The sequence below is a fragment of the Hakea prostrata genome, chromosome 3 (genome assembly GCF_041222555.1).
Source record: "Hakea prostrata isolate BN-2017 chromosome 3, UWA_Hpros_2, whole genome shotgun sequence".
NCBI classification, from domain to species: Eukaryota; Viridiplantae; Streptophyta; class Magnoliopsida; order Proteales; family Proteaceae; genus Hakea; species Hakea prostrata.
The window spans coordinates 44,925,750-44,935,457 of record NC_142602.1 but is presented as its reverse complement, the minus strand read 5'-3'; positions in this window follow the sequence as shown (position 1 = coordinate 44,935,457).

Sequence of the window (9,708 nt, the reverse complement as noted above, 5' to 3'; positions counted from 1 at the left end):
CAAACTGAGCGAAAATTGAAGCTACTGACTTCATTGTTCGATTGATTGGTCTACTGACCCAGTCGACCAATCGAGTCAGTACGGGATAGTGAAAACTGTTTTGGCCATAACTTCTTCGTTTGAAGTCGGATTGATCCGAAATTCGAAGGGGAACTTCCTAGGATGTATTAGAATCATATAGGAAGATAAAATCATCAAGTCATGGTCAAAATATGGGTTCTTGATTTGACCCAAGAAACTAGGGTTTCAACCTTATGGTTCCCATAAAAAGGTTAAGATCACAGGAGGGAGGGAATTGATGATGGGTCAATTACAACAAGAAGAATTAAAGAATATTGAATTTAGACCAACCTCCACATTACCCATGAGGTTTCCCTCATATGGGGGGTTACCAAAGGTTCTCTAGATGATCACACAAGGTTAGGGTTTCAAGAGTTAGGGTTTCAAGAATTCAACTAGCTGGGGTTGAGATCATGATGTTGATCATAGATCTTGAGGAACAAGATGAGATCATGGAGTGGATGGTTGCAAGAGTGCAGCATCTTCTTCCTGATCTCAACTAAGAACAGAATTAAAGAAAGAAAATCAGAGATGGAGAAGAAAGAGTGAGTATACACATACCTTTGCTGCAGGAGGATGAAGATTTCTTCAAGTCTTGTGAGAGATCACCAAGGAATGCAAGGGAATTGATTAGATTAGGGTTCTAACTCGTTCTAGAGGCTTAGGAGGTAGAGGAGGCAGAGTATTCCCGAGATTAGACTTAAATAGAAGAGACAGGACCAAATTGGTAAATTCAGACACCATTGGTCGATTGATTGGTCTGTTGGTCCAATCGACCAATGAATCGATCAATCAGGACAACAAGGTTCAAACAAGGATTCAGAGGGCTATACAGGGTCAAATTGAGTGAGGTTTTCTTCTAAGAGTCAATCAAGAAGTCTAGTTTCTAGAAATACTTTCAGATCAAGAATTGGAGTTCATTAGGTCCACCAACTAGGCTCACCTTCTTCGATGCGCAAGCAGGATTTGTCAGACATAGTTCAGCAACTTCGGACAGGGATTTGGAAGGTTATATGGGGTCAGATTGAGTGGGGTTTTCTCCTGAAAGTCCATTAAGAAGTCTAGTTTTGGAAAATATAATCGGATTGAGCACAGGAGTTCATTAGGTATTTCAACTAATTCACCCCTCTTCGGTGCGCAGATTTAGAACAAAACTGATTGCTCTCATGGAAAGGCTAGGGGTAATCAAGATTCACCCTAGGGAAAGAGAAACAAAGAATGCACAATCTAAAAAGGTGTTGGGAAGTTTACAACAGATAAAAGAACATTAGGGTCTCAGATATGGTTACCTCTCATAAGAGTTGGTTACCTCCCATGAGAGTTACCCATAATTAACTCTTACAAAAACAACTCAAGATAGATAAAGGAACATCTCATTAATATTTCAAAATCAAGAATGGAATTAGGAAGGGTCTACCAATGAGAGAAAAGAATGTAAATAAATTCAAAGGAAAGAAATCCTAATATCCCATGGGAAGACTAGGGAGAATAAAGATTCACCCTAGGGAATAAAGATAAAGAAATCATAATAAAGAAAGTCTTGGGGAGGGTCCAATGAATTAATAAAAATAGAAGGGTTGCCAATTGGTTACCCTCTCATGAGAGTTACCCAAGAATTTCCCCTCAAAATCTCTCCCTTTTGGTTTCCAATGGTCCAAGGAAAAACAAGGATCAACTCCTCAATCTTGAGGACACAAGGGAAGGTCATGGTAATTGTATGAGACCTTCCCCACAATCATAAAGATAGGTAGAAAATTCAGGGAAAGTATCATCAAGATTGTTGGTGGAATCAAATTCAAGAATCATCACCATATGGCTTCAAGAACATAGAGTGAAGGGGGATTCACTCTAGGGCTAAAAGAATTAGAGAAGAGGTCATTACAGCAGTGTAATAACCTTCTCATAATCAGAATATCAGAAGTAGAGAAGAAAGAATGAATTAAAGAAGAAGCGAATTGAATATTAACCTTTTAGAAGAGAAACCGATGAAGAAATCTGAACAGATGCTTGAGGGTCTTCCTTGGCTTCGAAGGAGAGGATCTAGGGCTCTTCCCACGTTCTCCAAAGGCTTAGAACAGATTGAGAGTGAAAAACTTGGAGTTCCCCCCTTTTAAATAGCACAAAGAGTCCAAGAATTACTAGGATTTCACCAAACTGACCAAACTGACCTGCTTGATTGATTGGTTGCCAAAGAGGAAGATCTAAGGTCCTTTCCACATTCCATAGAGAGATAGAAACCTAGTGGGAATGTTTACCACGAAATTAAAAGAAATAAAGCTTTTAAAAACCTGAAAAACAGAAAATTACCAAAATGCCACTGCCTGGACTGCTTGTTCAAAAATAAGGATTTAATGGGCCTAACTTCAATATTTTTTTGGATGGGCTTCTTTCAACACATCATACTACTTACCTAGTATGGAGGGATGTCTTCAAACCAGGTCCAACTAAGCTTTAGGTCCATCAACCAAGTTCTTCACTAGTGAGTAGTTCAATACCAAATCAATTAAGGTTTCCATAAGGAAACACCATCATCAATATCCATGGGTTTTGGGTCAAACACCATATCTTCTACTGAGATGGCCCACGAAGACATCATCCCTCATTTTGGGACATTGGATCAACCCTAAGAGAAAGGTCTGACATGGCTTCCTAAGATTTTCAAAGATAGTAAAACTGAAATCACTGTCCAACTTCAAAGTCAACATTTAAACAAACCCTTCTTTACCCAAAACAGATAGGGTGTCCTGGCTAGGTTTGGGCTGGATTTCACATTCTCCCCCCCTTAAAATAATTTCATCCTCGAAATTGGGAGAGTGCTTGGTTTCAAAAAAGGCAGGGGTACTTTCCTATTATCTTGGCTTCCTTCACCCAAAGTCCACGGAAAACAATTAACAATAAGTCTTATGTATGTAAACAAGGAATAAATCTGACATGCTTTGAAATCAAATCGAAAGTATGATCTAGGCTTCATGAAGATTTCACAAGGATCATGGCGAAGATTAATATGAAGATCATAAAGCTTTAAGAATGAAAGGAGATTGTAGAAGAGATGGTTGCAAGGATCAATATGTTGCAAGGATGCAACATCTACTTCATAATCTCAATCTCAAAGAATAAATCATAGCAAGAGTAGATCAATACAACACAAGAGAGATTACAATTCTTTGATTGAAGAATAGGAGATGAAAAGCTTGAAGTCTTGAAACAATTAGAAGAAATAACAAATCATGAAGATCACACTTGATTTCTCTTCGAAATCATCATGTGGAGAATTCACAAGGTTATAGAGTGTATGGAGATCCACTCTAGAACAGCAGGGATAGAAGGATCAGTCATGGGAATGATTTAAGATCATCCTCCTATCAAAGGGAATGTAAGGCACAAGAAGAAATCGTGGAGAGAATAGATCAGATTGGGGTAAACTTCTACCAAACGAAACTAGGCAATTTGTACAGCAGAGAATAAATCGAACAATGTATATGGTATGTATGCATTTAGTACAACAGCAAGGTTAGGAATAGGTGGGATCTCACAATGTAACTCTCGGCGCGCAATCTCTACCTTGATGACTATGGCATCATCATGAGGTAGACAAATGCCTCTTTCATCCTCCTCGCCAAAGGTGATAGAATCTTCACCATTTAGCCTCTTCCACTTTTCCGCCTCTCCGGTTCCAACAACTTTAGATTTTGTCTTTAACCTCCGGAGTGATTCGGGCTCTGGGCCTCCGAAAATTGTAAGGATCGGTGACCGAGTAGCATCAATCACCTCCTTACCCTTTTTAGACTTCGGAGCCTCCTTCGATCGCTCTGAACTAACCGAACAATCTCTTTTAGGAGCAGCCTCACGTGGCTCCTCCTTCTTCTGCTAACAAAATTGGACAAATGTCCCTAAGATATTAATCTCTCAATATTTGCCTTTAAATGACGACAGTCATTAGTATAATGACCATAATCCTTGTGGAATCGGCAATATTTTTCTTGATCCTACTGCTCTCCAGGCTTCAAAGGAATTTTGGGTGGCCACTTCAAAATATTTCGCCTTTTGATGATATTCAGAATATCAGCCCGAGGAGCATTTAATGGAGTATACTCACTTTTACCAGGAGATCTCTGTCGCCAAGCCTGAGGCTTTCCAACTCGATCTCGAACATTCTGCTTTGGCTTCTGCTTTTGCTCGGGAGCCTTTGGTTCTTTAGTGGAGGCTTTGTTGTCTCCCTGGAGCGCATCTAAGATCTCCATGACTTCAGCCTGCTTCTGGCGTCTCTGTACCAACTCAGCATAAGTTGTAGGCATATCTTGTAGTAATAACTCCAGGAGTCTTCGATTAGTGAGTCCAGTGAATAGAGCAGTTTTAGCTACTTGCTCATCCAAATTCTCTATCTCCATTGTTACTCTATTGAATATTTTCAGATACTCTCTGATCGATTCGCTCTTTCCTTGTCTGATGGTAAACAAGGTTTCTTCTTGTTTCTTGACCTGGATTCCACTCTGGAATTGCCCTATGAATTTGCGCGCCAACTCATCAAAGTTTACGATCCTTCCAAATGGATTTCGAAAACCACTTTTGTGCTGCTCCGGTTAAGGATGAACCAAAAACCCTGTAGAGAATTTCATCAGAATTACCTGCAACTGCCATGGTCTGCTGATAATAGCCGATGTGGGCCATAGGATCTCCGGAGCCATCGAATGTAGAAAAGGTAGGCAAACGGAAGTTGTGGGGAAACTGATATCCCGCAATTGGCTTGGCAAAGGGGGTTTTCTGAATAACTGAATAAATATCCTCAGTTATTCTTCCTCTAGCCAATTGTCCTAGTTTTTGATTGATATTGGCCAATTCCTGACCAATATGAGTCAAGTGATCTTCTGCATTACGATCACGACCTCAAACAACACGATCTTCACAAGCTATCCGATCATCCCGAACGGCCCGTCCGTCACGAACATTCTGCTCATCGCGAACTGCTCGATCATCACGAACAGTTCGTCTAACAGTCGGTGAGTGAGTCCTCACTCCTGTATCCAACCTTGTATTTGAATCGGTCGTACTTTCCTGTGGTCTGTCGAACCGATCGTCCCGCCTAGGTTGATTGTCAATTCTCCTAGGCCGTCAGTCACCTTCACGAAAGTTCTGACTGATATTCCGATCTTCAATCAATATTTGATCACGTGGCAATACACGCCTCCCTGAATCACGATGATCCAGTTCTTGTGGTAATACCACTCATCTGGTTAGCACACGAAGTGCTTGGCTCACCTCCAGAAGTTGAATCTTTACTTGATTCAATTGATCTTGGAATGTCCCCGGAGGATCATGTCCTCCTTGACCACCATCTATCTCAAGAGGATGTAGACTTCCCTGGGGAATATCTGGATTATTCTCTCCAGGATTTTGAACACCAGTATCACGTTGTGTAGCAGCGGCTGCGGTTGCTGCCGATCTAGTCACCATATCTTTAAAAGTCTTTCCCACAGACGGCGCCAAATGATGTGTCCAAAATCTGCTCAGCCCTTAGATCTCCTTGTGATGACCTGCAAAACAAAAGTGTCAGATGTGGCTCGACTGCTGGGGTCGGGAGTCCACCTCCGAAGGCTAAGTCAGCTGATGAACTTAATCACAAAAGGCTCTGTTATAGACAGAGCTAAGGAATGAAAAACTGGGAAAGTGATCTAGATCGTATGCCTCTGATAGTTTACGTCTACCAGTGTGTATATGGATCTAAGTCCTCCTTACCTCGTAGGTAAGTAAGGTTTATATAGAGTGTGTAAAACCCAGCCCTAACCTTGACCCAGAAACCTTGTTATTTGTAGGTCCAGTGACCTGAAGTAAAGTAAGAAGTCAGCTTTGGGCCATCCCAGTGGAGGACTTGGTGTCTGGCTTTGAATCCATGAGAGTTGATGATGAAGTTCTATTTATGGAAACTGAATCTTGATGAAGATCGGATTAGTTGATGGACTTGGAGTGCTCTCTATCTTGGTTTGAAGGCATTTCTACCTATTAGGTAAGTCACTTGATATGTGTGCAAAACCCCTTTAGGATTGAATTTGATCTGGGCCTTCAATTCCCTGTTTTGGAATTCTGTCTGCATTGGTCGACCGATTGGTCGATCGGACCAATCGACCAATCCACTCGACCAATGGGTGCTGTCTTTGGCAATTAGGTCTTGCTTGCTCTATTTAAGTCCAATCTCGAGTCTACTTCGTATTTGCTGCCTCCAAACTCTTTGGAACGAACCAAAGACCTCTGCAAGTCATCTCCCTTGCATCCTTGGTGATTTTCTTGACGGATCTTCGTCAAAACTCTTCCTTTTGCATCAAAGGTATGTCTACACTCTCTTCTTCTCCTCCATCTCTGTTTTCCTTTCCTTTTTGAGTTGAGACAGTAGAGGAGATGCTGCATTCTCTGTTGCAAACATCTCTGGACTTGTCTCTCATGATCATCCTAAGGATTAATGGCTAAAACAATAATCTTAACCATGATCATTGCAAGCTTTTGAAGGAATCATGATCAAACCATGATCTAGTCTTTGTTTAACTTCTGATTTGAATTCTGATCTCCTTGGATCTTCTATATTGATCATGTTAGTAGTCAATTGCTGTGTTTTCTTTTCATGATCCATGATCTATCAATCTCTAGTTGTTTCTCTTCTACCATACCATGTTTTCTTCATGAATCATGATAGTTACATATATGGTAGGTTTTGTTTCCTTATTTAGATTTATGCTTTTAAGCCTATTTCCTTGAAGATCTAAGTATGCTTTTCATGATACCTTTACCTGAAGCAATGATCCATTCTCCTATTGTTCTTGCCTTTGATTTCTATCTTGAATTCTTCAAGATCCATGGTTGATCTAATTATGGTAACTTTTTGTTTCCTAATTTGGATCTTGATGGCTTGATTCGATTAGTGTTTTGAGGTCCCCTATATGTTAGGATACTACTGATGTAGTTTACCCCTTGATTAGTACCCTTTTGAACCACCAAATTCGGATTTTATATCTTAAAACTCTGTTTTTTTTAGGCTACTGTCTGCATTGGTCGACTGATTGATCGACTGGACCAGTCAACCAATCCACTCGACCAATGAGTACAAGCAACTCCGAATTGGTCCGTGTTGGATGTTTTGGTATCTTTTCTCATTAGGGATCTTTCCTAATATGTTGTATACACTTGTTTAGGACCTTCTTCTCAAGTTTGCCAAGATCTTACTTGATTTCTTAGGATTCCTTTGCAAGTTATAAAAGGTAAGGATGGTTATTTCCTTAATTACATAGATATCATGAATCTAGTTCCTATATTTGAATATCATTGAGTTGTTTCCTTAATCAGATTCTTACAATGATATACTATTGTTGCATAACCTTGATTACAATAGCATTACTTGTTTATGATTAATTGATTCATGTATGATTTACTTACCAATTATATACAAGTTGATTGTAATTATTGATTTCTTTCCATATATGAAGTTACCATATATGTGATGATATGAATTGATGCATGTGTATGCTTAAGTATGGTTTGGAAAGGAGAGGTGTCCTTTTGACACTTCTGTCCTTGGACTACTACGGGAATATTATGGGATGTTTCCGGAGATGCCCTCTGGACACCTTCCTAAACTGTTGGATGACATATCTAGGACTGTCTAGTAGTGTTTGGCTAGGATGTCCCGTTATGTCAGACCCTAATCGGAGGGGTATTGAGACCGAACGACCCGTGGTAGCAATGGGGATTCATGGGCCCTCAAGACCGGTAACCAACCCGTGAGAGGACAGGAATCACATTGTGGGGGCCATTTATTGGTAGGGTTGCATATGGTTAGACTTGGGCTCACGGGCGCTCAAGACCGGTAACCAACCCGTGAGAGGACGTGAGAGCTTCCCGTTTACCATATGTGGATGATCAATAGGGTTGATGAGTCCGTAGTCAGGGACTATGAGGACTCTAGTGTGAAGGATACCAGAAAGGATCGTCAGGGACGAGGAATGGACGTATCTGGATCTGACTTGATGTAACTAAGTAGAAGACTTGCATTTGGCTAGGCTTTACCCTGACATGCGCCGGTACTTAGACCAATGGTGATGTGAGAGAGTGGTGACCTATACCCCAGCCATGGAATGTCCCGAGGGATGCCGGACCCATTACCAACTGATGATGAGTGATTGAAACCTTCCTAAAGAAGTACGGTGCTATGACTTAAAGCATGTCTGCCAATAGAGACCAGCATATATAGAGTTAGATTCATTCATTCATTGCTTGTCTCATACCATATTGCATTTATGTTTGTTCTGAAATCCTGCCATTTATGTTATTATGGATTTAACTGCCTTACTAAGTTTCTTTGAAACTCATTCCTTTATTGTACAATGTTTGTTAGACTATTCTGTAGGTACTGAATATTATGACGGCCCCTATGAAGAAGCGCAAGGAGAAGAGGCATATCTCTAGGAAGGTGATTGCGGTTACAACCATTACACTGAAGATCCCGCGAGTGGTTATGCTCCGTACGATGCTTAGTCCGACCATTGAGTGGAAGCGCCCTTGTGCTGTTTATGAGATTTATACTTATAAGGATGTTGTCTGTAAAGTGGAGAACAATTTAGTTACCCATTGTACTTGCTACTGGGATTAGATTTTGTCTTGCATATTCTCTTTTATAACTACTTTTCCGTTGGTTGTAGAGTGGGATTTTGCCTCACTTTACTTATCTGTTTTAGACACTCTGATTATATCTAGTACTCTGATTTATATATGATTCATTCTTTCCTTTTTTTTTGAATCTATGGTTATCTTCCGCACTTTTATTATTATTGTTCATGATTATGTTATTGTTTATGTGGGAGGTTGATTACTCGATACCTGATCTTCGGGCTGTGGATCACACTCTCAGGTATGCCAGATAGGGTACCGGCTGGGAGGATGTGATAGAGTGTACCTTCGAATCTTCTTCGTTGGATGCATTTGAGCCTTCTTCGAATAGTCGTTGGATTCTAATAGTTAGATCCGTTGAGCGATAGACTTCTACTAGTTTGAACTAGTAGAGGACTCCTGAGATAACCTCACGGTTATTCAATGATTATCCCTTCAATAATGATAAGTGACAGCTGCCAAGTTGTGTTTGCCATCATTAGGGTAAATAACATAATCCATAAGTCGGATTAGGGCGTGCTTCTTGCCGATTTAGTTTTCTTCCTCAACAAGCTATCTTCTGGACCCGGCTTGCTTTGAAGCGAGTCAGTTCCCTCCGCTTCGACCGGGGTTGAGGGTTAAATCGAGTACGAACCAGGTTCAATCATATTTCCACCGTATCAATTTGACATGTATTGCCTAAACTTGATCAATTTCTGCCGATTACTCCCCAAAAACGATGTATTGGTTTATTTATATTATTATTATAAATTGCAATACTCTTTCTTTCAATCTTTTACATGAAAAACATCTTATAATCCAACATCAATTGCTCAGTATGCCACACTCCTGAGACTGAAAAGAGTTCTACTTAGAAATTAGTTTTTTTTTTTCAATCAAATATTTGTGTTACCCTTGTTTTTGATTCTGATCAATATGCAATCTAATATTTGCTCTAAGTTTGGGCAAACAAGCCATGAGATAGCTCTTGGTGCCAGCATTGAACCTAATCAAACAAAC